Source organism: Squalius cephalus (assembly GCF_949319135.1).
Source record: "Squalius cephalus genome assembly, chromosome: 24".
Taxonomy (NCBI): Eukaryota; Metazoa; Chordata; class Actinopteri; order Cypriniformes; family Leuciscidae; genus Squalius; species Squalius cephalus.
The window spans coordinates 23,295,741-23,317,326 of NC_137145.1; the positions used below are offsets into that span (position 1 = coordinate 23,295,741).

The following is a 21,586-nucleotide window of genomic DNA, read 5'->3' on the forward strand; positions in this document are numbered from 1 at the left end:
AATCGTCCAGATAGTTCAGAATTCGCATTCCCTGACCCCTCGGGGGAGCGAGAGCCGTGTCCATGCATTTCGTGAATGTACGGGGTGCTAAAGACAGGCCGAACGGCAGGACGGTGTATTGATATACCTGACCGTCGAAGGCGAATCTCAAGAATGGCCTGTGACAGGGTATTATCTGGATCTGAAAGTAAGCATCCTTCAGATCGAGGGAAATAAAACCGTCTCTCGGGCGAATCTGCGCGAGGATCTGCCTGGTTGTGAGCATTTTGAACAGTCTTCTCATAAGAGCTTTGTTCAAATGTCTCAGATCTAAAATTGGTCTGAGAGCTCCATCCTTCTTTGGAACGAGGAAATAACGGCTGTAAAAGCCTGACTCGCTCAGAGAAGGGGAAACCGGTTCTATAGCCCCTTTGCACAGAAGTGTCGCTATTTCTGCTCGAAGTAGATGTGCTACTTCCCCATTCACTCTCATCTCGGTTCGCGCTCGAAAGCGCGGGGGGCAGCGAGCGAACTGCAGAGTATAGCCATTTTTTTACTGTGCTCAGCACCCATTCTGACGCGCCTGGAATAGCTTCCCACGCTTTTGTGTGTGCCGCCAGGGGCAGAATGGCCTCCGGGCTCTGATTGCCGCGTGCCACGGGCTCGAGAGCTAGATATGGAGGCGCGGGCGCAGCACGCGTGCTCTCGGTGCTTAGATACGGCGGATCGCACACAGCGATAGCTGGCCGTTTTACACACAGTGTCCCGGTGGCTTTGGACGGGGAACGTATAGTGTGAGGCGCGACGCCAGGGGCGAAATGTTCGTTAGCATGTGTGAGCGCTCGAGGGCAGGCACATGACTTACATTTAAAACATGACCAGTCGTAAGAGGCCGTGTGACAGAGCGGGCAGTGTTCACGGTGAGGTGGACACGTGACCTACTTTTAACACTCAAGCGGCTTCTGCCTGCTTTATGAGAGTGGGCTCTGTGAGAGACACGGGATTTATAGTGCTTGTGTGCAGGGGTGAACACGGAAACGTGGGCACATTCACTGCATTTGAAACACATACGGCGTGAGCCGTGCAACCAGACATTATGCTCATTTGAGATTTCTCTGTGTCGCCGTGAGAACGGTGATTACCCGCAGGCGAGCGGGTAGATATACCGGCTCGTTGGCTGCGAGGTGAACATCTGCAGTAGCCGTGGCAACGGGGACTGACAGAGCGTGAAGCTTTGACGGTGGTCCAGCCGCAGCGGGACTTAACAGTCTATTCTTCCCTCGTGTTTAGACGCTCATAAATACTCGAGCACCATGAGTAGGAGTGGTGCGAGAGGCGGGTTTGCTTTCAGTATGTAACTTTTTTAAATTTTTATCTGCCGCGAGAGCCGGGATCGAACTCGGCTCTCTAGCGCGAAAGCCTATGATTCTGCCACTGGACCACGGGGGAGAACACATTAGCTTTCGGTCAGCGCGAGCATATAAGAGAGAGCGTCTCTCTCTGCGATCATGTTTGTTTGCAGGCGTGCGTGTATAAAAACAGGCTCGTTTACTGCAATAGTAATATTTCCAGCCGCCTGAACTTAAGAGGGGACTGAGAAATGTGTGAGAATTGGCGGTTTGTCCAGCCACAGCGGGACTAAAACACTCTCTCCTCTTTTCGGCGGTGAGTGAGGCGCGCGCGTTGAACGTTGCTCGTGACCGTCCGCAATCTGCGCGGCCCAACAAGAGCCCTCATTGGGTGTGACGTCACGCAGGGCTCACTGGTAGGCTTAAGCAGTTGCCGCCGGGCAGCCAATGAGCACGCTTATACAGCTTGCCATGGTCTGCCGGCTGCCGCACTGCGTTGACAATGAATACAAAATTAAGGATAATTTTTGGCTTCAGATCTCGAAGAAAGAAGACTTTCCCGTAGCGTAAGCTAAACTTACGCAATACGAGAGAACCTCTCGTAAGAGAACCTTAGACACATTCATCTGAAGTGTGCAGCAAGGTTTGCAAATTTGCAAAGATTAATATAAATATTAATATAAAGGTTAATAAAACATTACACTCACTTCATCTGGAGGTTCAGCAGGAACTCGTTGGTACCGATCCGTTTTTTCTCGTTTGTAAAGCTTTTTTGTCGTTCGATTCGCGCAAACATGAAAGCATGGATGATCGTGGGGAATCCCCGTGAGGGAATCCCCGCGTCAATCCTTTGGGCATATCCCTTCAAAAACAAAACTCAGCCACTGCATCTTCAACGGTTCGGATTTAGGAACATCCAAATGACTGCTGTATTCCTTATGAAGAACACAATCGCAGACGCCATTCTGCTCATAGACAGCGCTCCAGTGAGGGTATCAACAATGACGCGCGGACCGCGGACTATGATGATTGACAGCTCACTCATGAGCGAGGGCGGGTCTGTGTTGAAACGGGTCTGTCAATCACCATTGTGGGAGGGGCGTCCGACCGTGTGACGTCACACGGTCTAACGGCTTGATTTAGAAGAGGGGAAAACATAAGAAGATTTTTAAAGCTACACTGTGTGATTTTTACCCCCATCTAGCGGTGAAATTGTATATGACTACCCAGTGAATATTAGTTTCTGTTCCTCTCAATTCCGAGGGCGTTTTAACTCCTACGGTGGCCGTATTATTCCAAGATTAACATGGCTTCCAGTTATCGACTTCGTCCATGACAATAATAAACAATAAGTCTAAAATGAATAAAACTACAGGACAGATGTCAGGAGGTAAACGTCACCCTTGGAATCGGCCATAGGCGTAGATTACGCGGGGGACGCGGGGGACGTGTCCCCCCCACTTTTTATAAAATGTAAATTCGTCCCCCGCACTTTTTCATAGGGCAAGTGTGTCCACGACAAGCTGAGGTTTTCACGGGTGTGTATAGCCTACATCGAGATTTAAAATCCAAAGAGTCAAGGATAGTCTATCTACATACGTGACTTTCACGTTTCCATGGTAATCAGTCACTCGCAGAGCCGGACAGTAACTGAGTACATTTACTTGAGTACAGTACTTAAGTACAATTTTGAGGGATCTGTACTTTGCTTGAGTATCATTTTTGGGGAGTACTCATGACTTTACTCAAGTACATTTGAAAGGCAAATACTGTACTCTTTACTCCACTACATTTCTATCCATAACTGTGAGTACCCGTTACTTCTTCTTCTAAAAAAATAAAAAAAATAAAAAAAAAAGGGAAAGGAAAAAAGAAACATCTCGGAAACCCTCTCAAATGTGATTGGATTGTGCAGGCGCAACTGATTGGGACAGCCTATCAGCAATCACCTTCAGCTTTCCGCCAAAGTCAACTCCATGGTCAGATTTAGATAAGAGACGAAACCATGGATGAAACAATGGATGAAGACGCAGCAGGTCCATCCCGGGAGCGATATTTTCTTTCCCAGGATGGTAGGGGAAGACTCCCTAATATTCATTAGGGAAGTCATCCCTGATTGGTCTTAACCCCAGTGACGGGTAGGTTTAGGGGCGGGGTTATGGAGGTCATAAGACCCCCAGTGACGGGTAGGTTTAGGGGTGGGGTTAGGGGTAGGTCATTAGACCAATCAGGGATGACTTCCCTAATGAATATTCATGAGTCTTCCCCTACCATCCTGGGAAAAAAAAATATCGCATCCCTGGAATGTGCCAAGCCGTGGCCCCACCTCGCCAGACTATTTCAATTTTCTGAACAAGTTAATGATAGTTTTTGCTTCAAGTGTTTGCTGTGTTTACCAATGTAAGCACTGTGGCAGTAGTAATGCAACATTTAGAAAATGTACTCTTGTACTCTTGATACTCAAGTACTTTTAAAAACAAGTACTTTAGTACTTTTACTTAAGTAGACATCTGACTGTAGTACTTTTACTTGTACTTGAGTAAAATTTAGCAAGGGGTATCTGTACTTTTACTCAAGTAATGAAGCTGTGTACTCTGTCCGCCTCTGGTCACTCGTGCATCACGACACGCCCATGCTCACACCCGCGCCCAATCCATTTTTTAGCGCAATTTTCCACCGGACAAAATTGCGCTTGTTAATTCATGATTTCTGTTCTGTGCGTCTGTGCGCACCAATCTTGCACTTCTATCTACTCCTCAACCAGACCACCTAGAGGCTTCGGGTTTTCGGCATTATGTTAAGGAAGGTCTAATCTCGGGAACGCACAAAAAAAATCCAGGAAAAGATTTACTATCTCTTAGTGTTGTGATCCCATGAGGTGAGAAAATTGCGCTAAAACACTCACCGAGTTTTTATTACTTGTTTCATAGAGGTCGCAATGAGTTCAAAACGGCAAAAAACTCTTCAATCCTTTTTCACGAAAAAGTCAAGCACTGTAAGTAAGTTGTCATGTGGTATCCGAATTGTTTTGCACAATGATGAATAACTCTGGCTGTTTCTCTTGTTGAGTAATTAACAAGTTTTGTTGTAAATTGAAAATATTCACTACCCGCACAAACGTGCACTTATTTTCAATCTTTTTTTATTCGTAATGTCTATTATTTTCACAGATGTTATCAAAGCCCTTCAAATTAGAATGAACATGGTGATTGTGAGTTTGTATTTTCATGCATTAACAGCCTGCTTGAATCAGGCAGCGTTGTAACATGTGTACATGATGACAAACTTTAAATTCTCTTGGAAAAGCCTAACCAGAAAGTTTTAAAAGCTTGAAGTTTGAAGGTTTTCAATTGGAAAGTTTTAGTTTAGTAAGACAGATAGATAGATAGATAGATAGATAGATAGATAGATAGATAGATATTAGGGAATAATAAATAATAATAAATAGGGAATCACAGATAATGCAAGGATGATTCTGATTTAATTTCATTTAATGTTAAGTGGCGATTGATAGCCTATAGTTGATAATACACTGACGGTAACAAAGTTTCGCTGTTTCAATTTGAAATGAAAGATGGAGGATAGGCTACATTTAATAAAATTAAGGAAAAAATGCCCTTTATAAAGGTAAAAAAAACGTATTCTGATAAGAGTGTTTTCCAACAGTGATGTAATGAAACATTGACAATTTAAGTTTGAAGGGAGCCTCTGTTTAGTCTATAGGAAATGTAATTTTGCCAAAAGAAGAACTTTTATTTTAAATAAATGTTCATTTTAAATCAGCCTACTTCAGTGTGATATTTTACCATATTATCATGCTTAACACTGAGAATTTGAATAATTGTAATGTGATGATCAAATATCATAGGTTTGGGTGGTTGGCGGGTGGATTATTTATTTTTAACAGCAGATTCGGGTGACTCAAAGTGCACCAGATTAATGAATTTATCTTTAAAATGTAAAAAGAATCTTACAGGGGGGCATGCCCCCGGACCCCCCTAGAAGTACCGAGCTCCACCCACAAACACAGTAGGCTATATGATGGTCTACGATACATACAAATTTAATTATCTTATTATTAAAATTAGGGCTGTCAAAAGATTAATCGCGATTAATTGCATCCAAAATAAAAGTTTGTGTTTACATAATATATGTGTGTGTACTGTGTATAATTATTTTGTATATATCAATACACACACACATGCTTGTATATATTTAAGAAAAATGTGTAATTTATATATAAAAAAATTACATTTATATATAATATAAATTATATATACATATATACAGTATATGTATGCAAATATTTCTTAAATATATACATGCATGTGTGTGTATTTATATATATACAAAATAATTATACACAGTACACACACATATATTATGTAAACACAAACTTTTATTTTGGATGCGATTAATCGCGATTAATCTTTTGACAGCCCTAATTAAAATACATGATCAGGATTTTACCACCTCCGCCTAGTTTTGAGCCAGGAAAAACCCTGCATGTGCAATATAAAGTACTGAACATCTTTCTTTCTTTCTTTCTTTCTGTTTTATTGCTTTAAAAATATATAGCATATTAAGCCAATTAAGCAAAAATCTGTCAACAAAAGTTGGAAAAAAACTGGTATTACACTTGACATTCTGTCCCCCTCACTTTTGAAATGATGGCTACGCCCCTGGAATCGGCTATCCCAGCATAATCAGATTAGGCTAACGTTACAATGTGTACAAAGTAAAAGCAAATAAAAATAACTAAAATTTACAGTGTCCTTTTTTTAATATAGCTTAAAAAATTGCGCCTTTAAAACTATTCATCACCTGTGATCCGTCGCAGCACAGATTTATGTTACAAGGTAAACAATACTTTTTCACCATTGATGCGAGGATTAAGTTATACTAGAGGTCGTTCTGGCATTATGCACAACCATATGGTTAGACAAGCAACTATAAAACTTCGAATTTACACAAATAGGCTGAATTACCTGTCGAGAAGAAAGCAGGCAACTTCGGCGTCCGTTTTAAAATCTTTGCTCCTCATGAGCTCTTTCCATCTTGGAAAAGTTACTCCAATATTGACTTTGGTCTTGCTGATTTGTCTGTCGCGTTGACGTTTTAATTCTCTCTTTCAAATGTGAGTACGCACACACACACACACACTATCTTTCAAATCTGCCGGCACTCGCGAGCTCGCGAGTAATCTCCCCCTCGCATTCGTCATGGTGTTACTGAGTAAAAAACGCAAAAGGCGAAGCTTGAATTTACAGGCATGTCCCTCTTTGGCTAATGTAGTTTCAAGATGGAGGGGCAACATGGCGACCAGCATTCGAACCCCTCACCCGTATGTACTTTCAATGGCAGATTATAAACTTAAGAGAATACTTTATTACTTGAAAGAAGTAAATATACATTAATGAGCACATCTATTTTTGAAAGAACTAAGTGTTTTTTGCTAAGAATTAACTAAAAAAGTTACACAGTGTAGCTTTAAAAAAACACTGGATGGATTTTTATCATTTTATGATGGTTGTGTACAGGCACTGCCAACACACACTTCAGTACAATCAACTTGTAAATGTGCATGTACCATTATATGACCCCTTTAACAACATTTTCAAACTTGACAGGTTTTTTGCTACGGGCACAAGTAAGTGCAGTCAATGTAAAGTTTGACGTTGTTTGGATTAGAAATGCAAAAGATATTGTTAAATATATCGGTAAAAGAAGGTAATTGTTTAAAAATAAACATTCCGGCATAAACACTCTGTCAGCTACACTGTTTACTTCTGAATATTGTATTTTATTCACAGCTTTTCTCGGAGTTCACTGTGTAGCCTGCTCCCTGAATCATGTAGTTAAATTTTCCTTGGTGCCTTCTTCCATTCATAAATAAAAATGTCACTGAACTTTTGCTGTGTAATTGTAACAATGAGCACTCAAACACACCAAAACAACAATTATTAAAAACACACACAAAAACTGATTTTGCACAGGCACTTTGCCATCATTTGTAGTAACCTATTCACACACTGTTTGCTCAAGCGTAGCGTTTTCTCTGAGTTCACTGTGTAGCCTGCTCCCTGAATCATCACGCTTACTCATTTGTGGATGTTAACTGAATCTGTAAGTCAGCTATGCTGTTTACTTCTGAATATTTTATTTAATTCTGGTGTGCTTAACGTTATCACTACTGTGTAATAGTAGCTTATGCTATTAACCAACAAAACATATCCTATTCAATGCGTTCACAATCTCTTTCACGGGCATCATTTGTAGTAGCCTATTCACAAACTGTTTTTACTCAAGCGTAGCGTTTTCTCTGAGTTCACTGTGTAGTCTGCTCCCTGCATCGTGTAGTTCAATTTTCCACATTTATTTTATGTCATTATTTCAGGATCAGTATTTGCTTTCTACCATACACAAATAAAAATGTCACTGAACTTTTGCTGTGTAATTGTAACAATGAGCAATCAAATACACCAAAACAACAATTACTAAAAACACTCAAAAAAACTGATTTTGCACAGGCATTTTGCATTAGTTAATATTAATTTATTAATAGGCTATATAGTGCTGGTTTATTGGGGTGGTGTTATAAACTACTGTGATGTTTAAAATGTTTATATGGATATATATAGTTATTATACAAATCTAGTGATTGTAAACTAATGTTAAGAAGCGCACATTTGTTAACGAGTGTACTTAACATTGAGAATGTTCAGCAAACAACATGTTCCCAGAGCGTTTTATGATAGCCTAAATATGTATAACATTCAGAAAATACTAATAACATTATAAGGACGTTCTGAGAATGTTGTTCTAAGAACGTTTTCTATCAACGTTATGAGAACTTTCATCCATCACAACATAACGTCATAAAGACGTTCCAAGAACCTTGTTCTAAGAACGTTTTCTATCAACGTTATGAGAACTTTCATCAATCACAAATAATGTCAAAAAGATGTTCCAAGAACCTTGTTCTAAGAACGTTTTCTATCAAAGTTATGAGAACGTTCATCAATCATAAATAACGTCATAAAGACGTTCCAAGAACCTTGTTCTAAGAACGTTTTCTATCAACGTTATGAGAACTTTAATCAATCACAAATAATGTCATAAAGACGTTCCAAGAACCTTCTTCTAAGAACGTTTTCTATCAACGTTATGAGAACATTCATCCATCCCAACATAACGTCATAAAGACGTTCCAAGAACCTTGTTCTAAGAACGTTTTCTATCAGCGTTATGAGAACGTTCATCAATCACAAATAACGTCATAAAGACGTTCCAAGAACCTTGTTCTAAGAACGTTTTCTATCAACGTTATGAGAACTTTAATCAATCACAAATAATGTCATAAAGACGTTCCAAGAACCTTCTTCTAAGAACGTTTTCTATCAACGTTATGAGAACATTCATCCATCCCAACATAACGTCATAAAGACGTTCCAAGAACCTTGTTCTAAGAACGTTTTCTATCAACCTTATGAGAACTTTCATCAATCACAAATAGCGTCAAAAAGATGTTCCAAGAACCTTGTTCTAAGAACGTTTTCTATCAACGTTATGAGAACATTCATCCATCCTAACATAACGTCATAAAGACATTCCAAGAACCTTGTTCTAAGAACGTTTTCTATCAACGTTATGAGAACGTTCATCAATCATAAATAACGTCATAAAGACGTTACAAAAACCTTGTTCTAAGAACGTTTTCTATCAACGTTATGAGAACGTTCATCAATCATAAATAACGTCATAAAGACGTTCCAAGAACCTTGTTCTAAGAACGTTTTCTATCAACGTTATGAGAACGTTCATCAATCATAAATAACGTCATAAAGACGTTCCAAGAACCTTGTTCTAAGAACGTTTTCTATCAACGTTATGAGAACGTTCATCAATCATAAATAACGTCATAAAGACGTTCCAAGAACCTTGTTCTAAGAATGTTTTCTATCAACGTTATGAGAACGTTCATCAATCATAAATAACGTCATAGACGTTCCAAGAACCTTGTTCTAAGAACGTTTTCTATCAACGTTATGAGAACATTCATCCATCCCAACATAACGTCATAGACGTTCCAAGAACCTTGTTCTAAGAACGTTTTTTATCAACGTTATGAGAACTTTCATCAATCACAAATAATGTCAAAAAGACGTTCCAAGAACCTTGTTCTAAGAACGTTTTCTATCAACATTATGAGAACATTCATCAATCACAAATAACGTCATAAAGACGTTCCAAGAACCTTGTTCTAAGAATGTTTTCTATCAAAGTTATGAGAACTTTCATCAATCACAAATAACGTCAAAAAGATGTTCCAAGAACCTAGTTCTAAGAACGTTTTCTATCAGCGTTATGAGAACGTTCATCAATCACAAATAACGTCATAAAGACGTTCCAAGAACCTTGTTCTAAGAACGTTTTCTATCAGCGTTATGAGAACATTCATCAATCACAAATAACGTCAAAAAGATGTTCCAAGAACCTTGTTCTAAGAACATTTTCTATCAACGTTATGAGAACTTTCATCAATCACAAATAACGTCATAAAGACGTTCCAATAAACTTGTTCTAAGAATGTTTTCTATCAAAGTTATGAGAACTTTCATCAATCACAAATAACGTCAAAAAGATGTTCCAAGAACCTAGTTCTAAGAACGTTTTCTATCAACGTTATGAGAACATTCATCCATCACAACATAACATCATAAAGACGTTCCAAGAACCTTGTTCTAAGAACGTTTTCTATCAGCGTTATGAGAAATTTCATCAATCACAAATGACGTCATAAAGACGTTCCAAGAACCTTGTTCTAAGAACGTTTTCTATCATATATGAGAACATTCATCAATCACAAATAACGTCAAAAAGATGTTCCAAGAACCTTGTTCTAAGAACGTTTTCTATCAACGTTATGAGAACTTTCATCAATCACAAATAACGTCATAAAGACGTTCCAAGAACCTTGTTCTAAGAACATTTTCTATCAAAGTTATGAGAACTTTCATCAATCACAAATAACGTCAAAAAGCCATTATCTCAGTTGGGAGCAATTGCCTCTATTGTCTTTAGATGATTAGATTTAGTGGTTACCTCTAAGGCTGTGTGTATGTTTAGCACCTTTAAGGACAGCCCACTGAAAGGCCTATAAAGAAACCATGTAAAGTATGTTAGCCAGACTGATTTGGGAAGAACTGCAGCCGGGTCAACGCGAAGTCCTCAATAAAGAATAACTTTGTTTGAACGTGATCCCCAACGTCTCCTGGTTTCTTGCTTCGACGAAGAAAAAGTTTTCAACAATTTGCTGCCGCGACCCGGATGGAGAAGAAGGAAACTCAAAGAACTGAATCTTAAACCTTCAAGCTTCCTCCAGATTGAAAACTTCAAGCTCAAAGATCTCAACAAAGCTGACTGAGTTCCAGACGAATATTTTCTGTACAACCAAAGACTCGGTGAGTTTCACTCCATTCAAAGAACCAATGCAGACCAGTACAAATGTTTTCCTCTGCGCCGTTCAGAGAAGTAGTTAACAAACAGCTGTAGAGTTTGGTTAACTTAAGATAAGCCTCTAAAAAGTTTTCTTTTAGAAATGAAATTGATCCTCTGTTGTTGGCAGGGAAGATTAGCAGTTACATGTTAATATTGTTTGTACCTTTGTAAGCTAGAGAAGATTTAGCCTCATGTGCTAATAAGATTGTACCCTCTGTTTGCAAGACAGTAGAGAGAAGGTTTTTTTTTTTTAGTGTTTGTTTGTGGTAACAGAAATTCACAAAATATATAGGAAAAGTACTAGACAGATTACACCTTTTTGGACAGATAGTGAATTCAAGTCTTTGTTATCAGAGCACATGGACTCCATCGTGACTGAGCCAGTTAGATTGAATTTAACAAAGAAATTTGGCATTGATCCAGAGAAAGTGTGGTCAATTGAAGATTGCAAGAAAGTGTTGAGTGCATGTATCAGGAAGCTCGTTGTATTGCTACGTTAAACGATCAGAACAAACAATTGCAGACTCACATGTCCTGTCTCAAGACAAAGGTGGGCCATAACAAAGCCTCAACCAAATGTGATTTAGAAGACCAACAGTCAGATGAAAGCTATCCTGATTTACAGTCTTTTGATAGTATAGAGGACAATGTCAATGCAGATGTAAATGCAGTTGAAGTGTGCGTAGCTAGACAAAAGCCTCAGGGAAAAGGTGTTGATACAGTTCCATTTGCAACCCCCATATTGCAGCCACAAGCAGTCAAAACATCTTTACGTCCGAAAGATATTGAGAGAATTGCTGAAAGTTTGCCATCAGTGCAAAGAAATTTTTCTGAGTTTAGGAGAGCATTGTTCAGTAAAATGCATCTTTACGACATGTCGTTGCCGGAAGTTACACAGCTGATGTCACAAATTCTAACTGAATCTGAATTCAACAATTTTGAGTCTGCTGTTACTTCCGAACTGCAACCTGTCAGTAAAGGCGATTTGAGAGAAGGTGTTTTGAAAATCCTAAAGAATATCTTAGGACCGAAAATCGATTGGTCAAGAGTTACTAGCTGTGTACAAGAAAAAGAAGAAACTGTGAGTGAATATACTGAGAGGTTCTGTCAGGTAGCTGCAGTGTACAGTGGAATAGTGGATGATTCCGAAAGTGTGTTAGCTGACAAAGGAGCTCTAATCCGAATTTGGGCAGATGGTCTTGTAGCTGAGTACAGAACAGCCTTGCCATTCCTAGATATTACGTGGGCTAAAAGAACTCTCAGAAGTAACCTAGAAAGTTTAGCGATTTGGGAAAGAGATTCTGATGTCAAAGAGAGAGTAAGAATTGCAGCAGTTTCTGTTAAGGTCAACTCAGAGAAGCCAAAGAAACGCAAAAGTCCTAGAGAAGCCAGTTGTTCTTACTGTGGCAAGCATGGACATTTTGGAAAAGAATGTAGAAAAAACTAAAATAACTTAAGACAAGTTAACAAGGTTAACCAGCTTCTGCTTAGCCTGCTTGATATTCTGAAGCAGCCCCTCCCCTCCTCGTTAAACTCGTGGGGCAACTTGATACGGTGTTAACCATTTAGGCTGTGATTGCTTAATCTCCCCAGTAACTTACAACAAAGATGAAAGACTTATTGACTGTCACAGCCTTTGTTTGGGGGACATTCAGTATACTCACAGCCTTAAAATGTTATACCACAGAATATTGCAGTTAGACAACCATCCTCTGTTAATGATGTTTATTAGGACTGATGTTTCACTGGAGAATGGAAATGTGCCAAGTTTTCTCACACACTGTACAGTGTGCACACAACAGGGACAGAATAGGACACACAGACCAGGGCGGAGCCCATGGAAGAACCGATGTGCAACAGGCCTCGGGGGTCAGCCATGTGGTGAAGATTTCCTCATCCCCCCTCTTATCCCCACCTCACTGGTCCATAGGTGTCAAATCAATTAAGAAATAGGGAAAGAATGAAACAACCGCAGCAGACGCTACAACCCTAGTGTTTAAACAAATACTGCTACAACCCTAGTGTTTGGACAAATACTGCTCTGTCGTCTTTTGTTTTCTTTCTTCCTCTGTGCAGATAAACACTTGATGGCTGTTCCAAAAATCCATATGCAACGACGTCTCACCTGCATATGAAGCCACAACCTCAAGAAGACAACTACACCCACTGCTGAACGAGCCAATCACAAAAGAAAAAGAAGAAAAAATACACAACGCAGAGATACAAAACCTTCAGTCATCCATCGATATGATCAAGACTACAAGCCTGCACCATTATCTGAGTGCTGCACCTGGTTAATATGACTGAAGATAACTTTTCATGGTTCGGAAACCTGTTAGTATCAAGTGTGTCAACCAACAAATGACTCACGTCCAGCACACCCGTAAGATTTCACGGACCCTAAGTGCATGTTTGTTTCTGTGTCAACATGCAATTACAGATGAACAACACAGAGCAAGTTATATGTGCCTGTAACTTACACAAGTTACAAGAATGAACATATGTGATGTGCCTGTAACTTACACCAGTTACAAGAATTAACTTTATGTGTTTAAATTTGTATTTTGTGAGAGTTTGAGGGGGGGGGGGGGGGGGTAGCATTATCTCAGTTGGGGGCAATTGCCTCTATTGTCTTTAGATGATTAGATTTAGTGGTTACCTCTAAGGCTGTGTGTATGTTTAGCACCTTTAAGGACAGCCCACTGAAAGGCCTATAAAGAAACCATGTAAAGTATGTTAGCCAGACTGATTTGGGAAGAACTGCAGCCGCGTCAACGCGAAGTCCTCAATAAAGAATAACTTTGTTTGAACGTGATCCCCAACGTCTCCTGGTTTCTTGCTTCGACGAAGAAAAAGTTTTCAACAGACGTTCAAGAACCTTGTTCTAAGAACATTTTCTATCAACGTTATGAGAATGTTCATCAATCACAAATAACGTCATAAAGACGTTCCAAAAACCTTGTTCTAAGAACGTTTTCTATCAACGTTATGAGAACGTTCATCAATCACAAATAACGTCAAAAAGATGTTCCAAGAACCTTGTTCTAAGAACGTTTTCTATCAACGTTATGAGAACGTTCATCAATCACAAATAACGTCATAAAGACGTTCCAAGAACCTTGTTCTAAGAACGTTTTCTATCAACGATATGAGAACGTTCATCAATCATAAATAACGTCATAAAGACGTTCCAAGAACCTTGTTCTAAGAATGTTTTCTATCAACGTTATGAGAACGTTCATCAATCACAAATAACGTCATAAAGACGTTCCAAGAACCTTGTTCTAACGTTTTCTATCAATGTTATGAGAACGTTCATCAATTACAAATAACGTCAAAAAGACGTTCCAAGAACCTTGTTCTAAGAACGTTTTCTATCAACATTATGAGAACGTTCATCAATCACAAATTACGTCATAAAGACGTTCCAAGAACCTTACATTGTATGAATGTTCCGAAAACATTATTTTAATAACGTTTTGTACTAACATTTAGACAACTTTTAAAGAACATTAGTGAAAGTTCTGGGAACGTTCCCTGTTAGCTGGGAAACTGGTTTGTGGAGCCAAACAGCGTTGTCCTTCGTTTCCTAGCTACAACGTACAATTAACAATACGAACTATTACAGGAAAACACATCAACGAAAAACATACTTACAGGTTGTGGCTCGTAAACAACAGCTTCTGTTTTTAAAGTTGGAACTGCTCGATCTTAAAGGACAAGCCATTTGCGAATCCTGCATTGAACTCGCGTAGATTGAGGAAGATTTCCTCCGGAAAATGTGCAGCACAGAGATAAGATTCAGCTCATTTGAGTGACAGTATTAAGCTCCTTCCTCTCACATTGACATACAGGCAAAGACAGGAGAAAATACTTTCAGCTGAATAACACCATTCTCACACACACAGTCTATGTGTGACAACTCTGTGTGTGTGTGTGTGTGTTTGTGACAAATCTGACCATGGAGTTGACTTTGGCGGAAAGCTGAAGGTGATTGCTGATAGGCTGTCCCAATCAGTGGCGCCTGCACAATCCAATCACGTTTGAGAGGGAAACAACAAATTGAGGGTTTCTGAGATTTTTCTTTTTTCCTTTTTTTTAAATTTTTTTAGAAGTAGTATCGGGTACTCACGGTTATGGATAGAAATGTAGTGGAGTAAAGAGTACAATATTTGCCTCTCAAATGTACTTGAGTAAAGTCATGAGTACTCCCCAAAAATGAAACTCGAGTAAAGTACAGATCCCTCAAAATTGTACTCAAGTATTGTACTCAAGTAAATGTACTCCGTTACTGTCCGGCTCTGCTCATTATACTCTATTCGCAACACACACACACCCCCGAAAGAGGAGGAGAATAGGGCGGAATCTTACCAGTGGGAGGCTAGTGGCTCGAGCAATGAGCATCCATGAAAAACACCCCAATCACACGTGTCGAATTTCACACACACAGCAAGAGAAATGACCACACTTGGTGAACACGCAGCCACAGCACACACCAAGGGACCCGCCACCGCAAGGGGCACTGCTCCCACTGGCAGTTCTCAGCACCTGGACAAAGGACAGACACGTGGAAGTTAAACAAAATTACACACACAAAAATTACAATAAACAATGTCTAATAAGCCGTTCTAAAGCTTGGTGGTACTGGGGTTAGCAATATGTACAGAGACTCACAATCACACAATAAATCAAAATAAACAATTAAACATGGACAAAACATCATAACCCATCCACAACAATCAACAACGGGACAAAATTGCCCTATGGGTCAACCACTTCAAGGTCTTCCGTCAGTGTGGACAAGTCACAAAAACAAAAGAAAAAAATCACAATTAGGCTAATCCTCTTGGATATCAGCAGCAGGAAAAGGCCTCCATACAATAGTTCAAAGAAATAAATAAACATAAAAAAACAAAACAATTAAAGTGGTGCCAGTCCATCAAACACACGCTACACTCAAACACTGATTCACAACAATGACAGGAAGAAGGATCAAACAGTGTTAAACAGGCAACGATGTAACACGCCAGCCAGTCGCCTGTTAACTTGAGCTAACCACAGGTTCAATCCTTGGTCCCGTGTGAAAAGGCAGCCGGGTACGACGAAAATCCGTGAACAACAAGTAACGTGAAAAGCATAAGCAAAGCAGCAGATGTTCAGCGCCGATGTAGCCAACTGGCGGCCGCACCCCTGGTTAAATAGCACTCCCTAAAATATACAGGATGTCCATTTACAAATATATCCCACATTAACCATTCAACTATTACTCAGTATAGCAACATACTCTGAGCTCTGATTGCTGATCGCAGGGCGCACTCTCAGCTGGTGAAAGGGCTGCTGCCGCATCAGGGATTCTATAGCACAAAACATTTCCTATAAGCCCAAGTTATGAAGTCAACGAGTGGAAAGAGAAACGAAGCTAACCATACCTGCGGGCATACCAACAAGACAAGTCGCGTACCGGTGACATCACTTGTCAAAAGAAAAGTCCTGGTTTATAAAGGGGTGTAGCCCTCGCGATTGGCTCAGAATTAACTGCCCAGAACCACTCACAGCACAGCAAATTAAGTGTCACTTAGGGAGGCATGAGCCAGACAACTGCATCCTGCTACACTTACAACATTCAGTGTGGTATGTTTTTCTTCATAAACCATTTTCTCAATAAATGATTTTACAACAACAATTGCAGTGTTTTTCTTCATTAACCATTTTCTCAATATATGGTTATAATGATTATTACAAGTGTCTTACATTATATAACACTTTCTTAATAAATTGTTTAACAACAACTTCTGGTGTCTTTCTTTATAAAACCACTTTCTTAATACAGTTACAATTGTGGTTTACTACGACACATAAGTACTTCATATACCAAAAGGCATAATTATAATAGAATAATTGCATATTCCATAACACACTACACTTAATTTATAAATAAACTGTTGTTATTTGGATCTTGTATCCTCCATTTATCATGACAGGATGATGTTGAAATTGGGCAGCTTTCCAGATCTGCATTGTTTGTTCTGATTCCCAATCGGGCAGCCTTCCAACGTTCCTAAAAGTTCCTGCAAATCACATGACTAAAAGGAAAAAATTAAACTGATAGGAAAAAGGGGTTTCGTTAACAATAACAGTATTTTGTATTAGACTTTCCAATTTTAGTTTAAAATAAATTGTTAATTGAAAAATTTTAGTTTTCATTTTCATTTAGCCAGACAGATCTATTGAATTCATACCAAACAGCTTTATACAGCCCTCTTTCCCAATGCTTAAAGTTATTTTAATAGTTTGGTGGAACTGACCAACTGAAGATCAAAGTAGAGGATGATGTTGAAATTGGGCAGCTTTCCAGATCTGCATTGTTTGTTCTGATTCCCAATCGGGCAGCCTTCCAACGTTCCTAAAAGTTCCTGCAAATCACATGACTAAAAGGAAAAAATGAAACTCATAGGAAAAAGGGGCAAAATTAACAATAACAGTTTGTATTAGACTTTCCAATTTTAGTTTAAAATAAACTGTTAATTAAAAAATTGTAGTTTTCATTTTCATTTAGCCAGACAGATCTATTGAATTCATACCTAACAGCTTTATACAGCCCTCTTTCCCAATGCTTAAAGTTGTATTAGACTTTCCAATTTTAGTTTAAGAAACTGGAAAGTCTAATACATAATACTGTTATTGTTAATTTTACGGAAATAGCCATTATTGCACTTTAATCCTTTACTATAATAAGGGAATTCGATATGTTCTTCTAATGTAATCTCTTTTTTTTAAACTAAGATCATACCACCCTCCCCTCTGCTGTTTGGTACAGTCCAGAGAGATAAAAGAGAGAGGGGCTCCGGCTGGTCCTCCTCATACCCTTCAGGCATCAGATAAACATTTCAAATTCAGGGTAAGTATCTGTTTATTTTCAGATGTATTACTGTATTAATTATATTAATGTCTGCTTGTGATATTCAGTGTTCAGATATTCTGTAAACAGTGGAGAAATGGCAGAGTGTGATTTGGGGAAAGAATTAAGGACAGATTTGAATGAGACATAATCTTTCAAGTTTCACTGATAAAATTTAAATTAGACCAGGTTAAATAATAAACATGAAAATTCTTTTTCTTTCTTTTCTTTTTTTTTTTTGGTATGTTGTATTTCAGAAGTATAACCTTAGATTTACAAATAGGCTCCAGAAAGAGGGTTGAGAACCACTGAGATAAATCAATTAATCAAGAGTACATCAATATGATCAATAAGTTATGACAACATAAGTTTTTACAGTGCTTTAACTCATCAAAATAAGTTTAAACTTTTTTTATAAGTTATACAAGATTCAACAATTTTTTAAGTCAGTTTAATGTAATTTAAGTTGAAATGACTTAAACATTCAAGTTGATTGTACTTAAAAATTTAAATCAGCATCTTGAATCTGATTGGTTGACGAACGTTCTAAGGTTGTGCAATACGCTCTATGCACAAACGAATCTCAGCCAGCGTCTTTACTTCCACATAGCGCATTCTATAGCGAAGTGTACTAGCGGCAAAACCTTCATAAGTTTCTCAGAAACGGAGACAATGATTTTAGAAACAGATTTCGCTAGTCGGATTTCGCATGAAATGAGAGAATACTCACCCTCAAAGTTGTCGATGTAGCTCGAAATATATAATTTAAAGCCCTTCTCTTTCTTACTCTTAGGTGTGACAGCTAACTGCCTCACAATATTGTTAACATCATTCACGTTAACCGCTGGAAGTTCTTGTAAACAGCGAGTGTAATTTACCATTATCTCCACCGAATGCAAAAACGGCTTCCGACGCTAACTGGGCGGGCTGAGACAAAACGCGGAAGCAATCGTGCAAGCCTATTATTTTCAGGGAAACGCACGGCTAAAGTAGTTCCAGGCATGTCTTGACTGCATTACAGTTCCATATCACTTCATGTTGTTAACTGTAATGACGGAAAATAGGATACAATTCATAACAAGAAAAAAAATTACAGACAATTTTGATTTTCCGAAAGTAAATTTTACTATTCATGGTGAACGTAAGTTCGGTGCTTCTTAATGAATGGCTGGTGTATCTTTTGATCATCTTTTTCATCAGCGGGGCAGTTGGTTATCCAAAAGATACCCCAACCATTCATTAAGAAGCACCGCAGTTCAAAAGAGCAGACAGATCAGGCACAAGTGTGAAACAAGCCTGAGAAGCTACTAGGCACCTATACTGGGCAAATGGAGCTTGATGTCTAACTTCACAATCAATGGAAACGTGCAGTTTAATTTTAATAAATAAAGTATATAGTCCTATCTATAATCAATTGAAAATTAAACTGAAAATAAGCCTATAAATAAATTGATAGTCCTGCTGCACGCATGCACGCACGCATGCACGCGCCCACACACACACACACACACACACACACACACACACACACACACACAAACAAACACACACCTCATTGCTATATTGATACTGAGGGGTTTTCTTCACATATTTTTACACAGTATTGGTATTTAACACTGTATGTCATTTAACAGTATGTATAGGCCTACAGTATGTAGCCTATACAAGAAGTAGAAATAGAAGTAGAAGTAATAATAATAATAATAATAATAATAATAGTACTAGTCTGGGGATTTTGTTGGCAGGTTAAGACTGGGTTTAGTTTTTTTTTATGTACTGTAAATGAATAATAATGCTTTATGTTTAATTAAAATATAATAATAATAATAATAATTGCATGAATATTTTAATCTGTTGCATTTCACAGGTATAGTGTAAGACTGGATTTATATTTTAAAAAATGTAAAAGCTATTACAATTATGAAAATATGACATGTTTTTGGTGAGTTTATATTTGAATAAATTTCTCATAAAGTAAAAATTGTTATTACATTATGAGCTCAAGATTTTACATTTGAGAAAATTATTACAATATGAACATTTTATTACAATAATAATGTAATACTTCTTACATTATGCGCAGTTTTTATATTATGTGCAGTTATTACATTATGCTACATATTTTCTTATACTTTGATAATTGTCTTACTCTGTAATAATGAAAGTCTTGCTTTGTCTTTTATTCTAAAAGACAAAATTATGACCACATCATGCTCTTGTTTATACATAGAGAGATTGCATTGAAAATCAAAGGGAAAAGTGCTGACTAGACCTCTAGACCTCAGAGAAGCATTCCTTGTGCAGAGTAAGTATTATCTTTCTGTCTGTTAGTCTACAATTAGTCTAATTAGGGGCCAAGCAATGAAGATGTGGAGGCACCTATTAAAATCGTTGGCGTTCCTATTCTTCTTCTTCCGTTTCTTCTTCTTCTTCTTCTTCCGTATGGAAGTCTATGGCAGCCCATAGAACCGCTTGCAGGAAAGTTATGAAGTTTGGCACAGTCACCATAGCAAATTTGGAGTCTCTAACTCAATCCCTCTAGCGCTACCAAGTGTCCAAAGTTTCACTCATATTTAAGCTAATAACTTTTGAACCGTAAAGGCTAGAAACAAAAGTCTTGTTTCCTCTGATTCCTTGGCTCAAGCCAATTCGATTGCGTAATTTTCTGTCATGGAAATCTTTCCGCCATTTTGAATTCTCAGAAAAAAAATACTTTTTCGAACTCCTCCTAGGTCGTTGCTCATATTTTCACGAAAATTTAACCAGATCATCTTCAGACCATGCCAACAAAACGTTATGGAATTCAAGGTGATTCGTCAAACCGTTCTCGAAAACTGTGCAAACTAATTTTATGTAGCGCTTGCAAAAACAGACGTAAGGCTGTATCTCCGCAACACTTTATCGTATTCAGATCAAACTTGGTAAATATCATCACAAGCAAGACCTGAGGCGACATGCTGCTTTTTGGCGCAGAGCCACCTACTGGTCCGGAGATATGAAAAACTGCTATTTTTGCTTATAAATTCTGAACAGTTTGTTCAAAAATCAAAAAGAGTTTTTGAGATTCAGGGCGTCATGCCGAGAATTTTGTACTAAAATGCTGTATTTTATGCTGTGTTCACACCAAACGCGAATAGAGCGCCTGGCACGGTGATTTCAATGTTAAGTCAATGTAAAGACGCGTTTATGCGCGTCTGGAGGTCCTGCGGCGCGAATGAGGTGTTTAGCACGGCGTGGTGGACGCAAATTCACCTCATTCTCGCGAATTGAGCGTCTGGCACGATACGCGCGAATTATTTTATTTGGTATTTTTGTGCATTCACGCGTTTGACGAGAATTCGCGTCTGATGCCCGAGTTGAAAAATCTGAACTTTGCCGTCTGTTCTCGCCGCGTTAACCAATCAGGAACCTGCTTGCTGCTGTCACGTGGTGAAGTGAAGGGATAAACTCCCGCCCGGAGTCACTCATTCAAAATGGAGTATAGCAATATAGCAGAATATAATATTCAATATAGCAGTTAACTGAGTATCACTAGAAAGTGAGTATATACTAGTGAGTATCACTAGAAAGTGAGTATATACTAGTGAGTATCACTAGAAAGAGCACCAACAGTTGTATCCGTACCACAGTTTGAAAAACATTGATCATTTTTCAATATTTAATATACTGTATTTAAAATTTCATATACATTTTCTAACCGAAGACAGATGGACAGGCGCTCTGCAGCTGGGATAGAGCGCCTGTAGTTGGTGTCCTGAAGGGTGATCATCGCTCCGATGCGGTTACTCTCTCGATAAATGCTTGATCAGCATCAGCCATCTTGCAAACAGACAAGCGGATTTCACCTCAGACGCGCGTC

At 38.6% G+C, this 21,586-nt stretch overlaps 1 protein-coding gene across 2 annotated transcripts in view; it reads left to right on the forward strand.

The window, feature by feature from the left end:
• Positions 1-17,279: 17,279 nt before the first annotated feature.
• Positions 17,280-21,586, forward strand: part of LOC307152881 (up-regulator of cell proliferation-like) — a 39,513-nt gene continuing 35,206 nt past the window's right edge. The window contains exons 1-2 of one of the 2 annotated variants that reach the window (XM_079861866.1): positions 17,280-17,727; positions 19,958-20,032. The gene's annotated coding sequence lies outside the window, so the exon portion shown is untranslated. The remainder of the gene's footprint in view (positions 17,728-19,957; positions 20,033-21,586) is intronic. The other variant, XM_079861867.1, reaches the window with a different exon arrangement.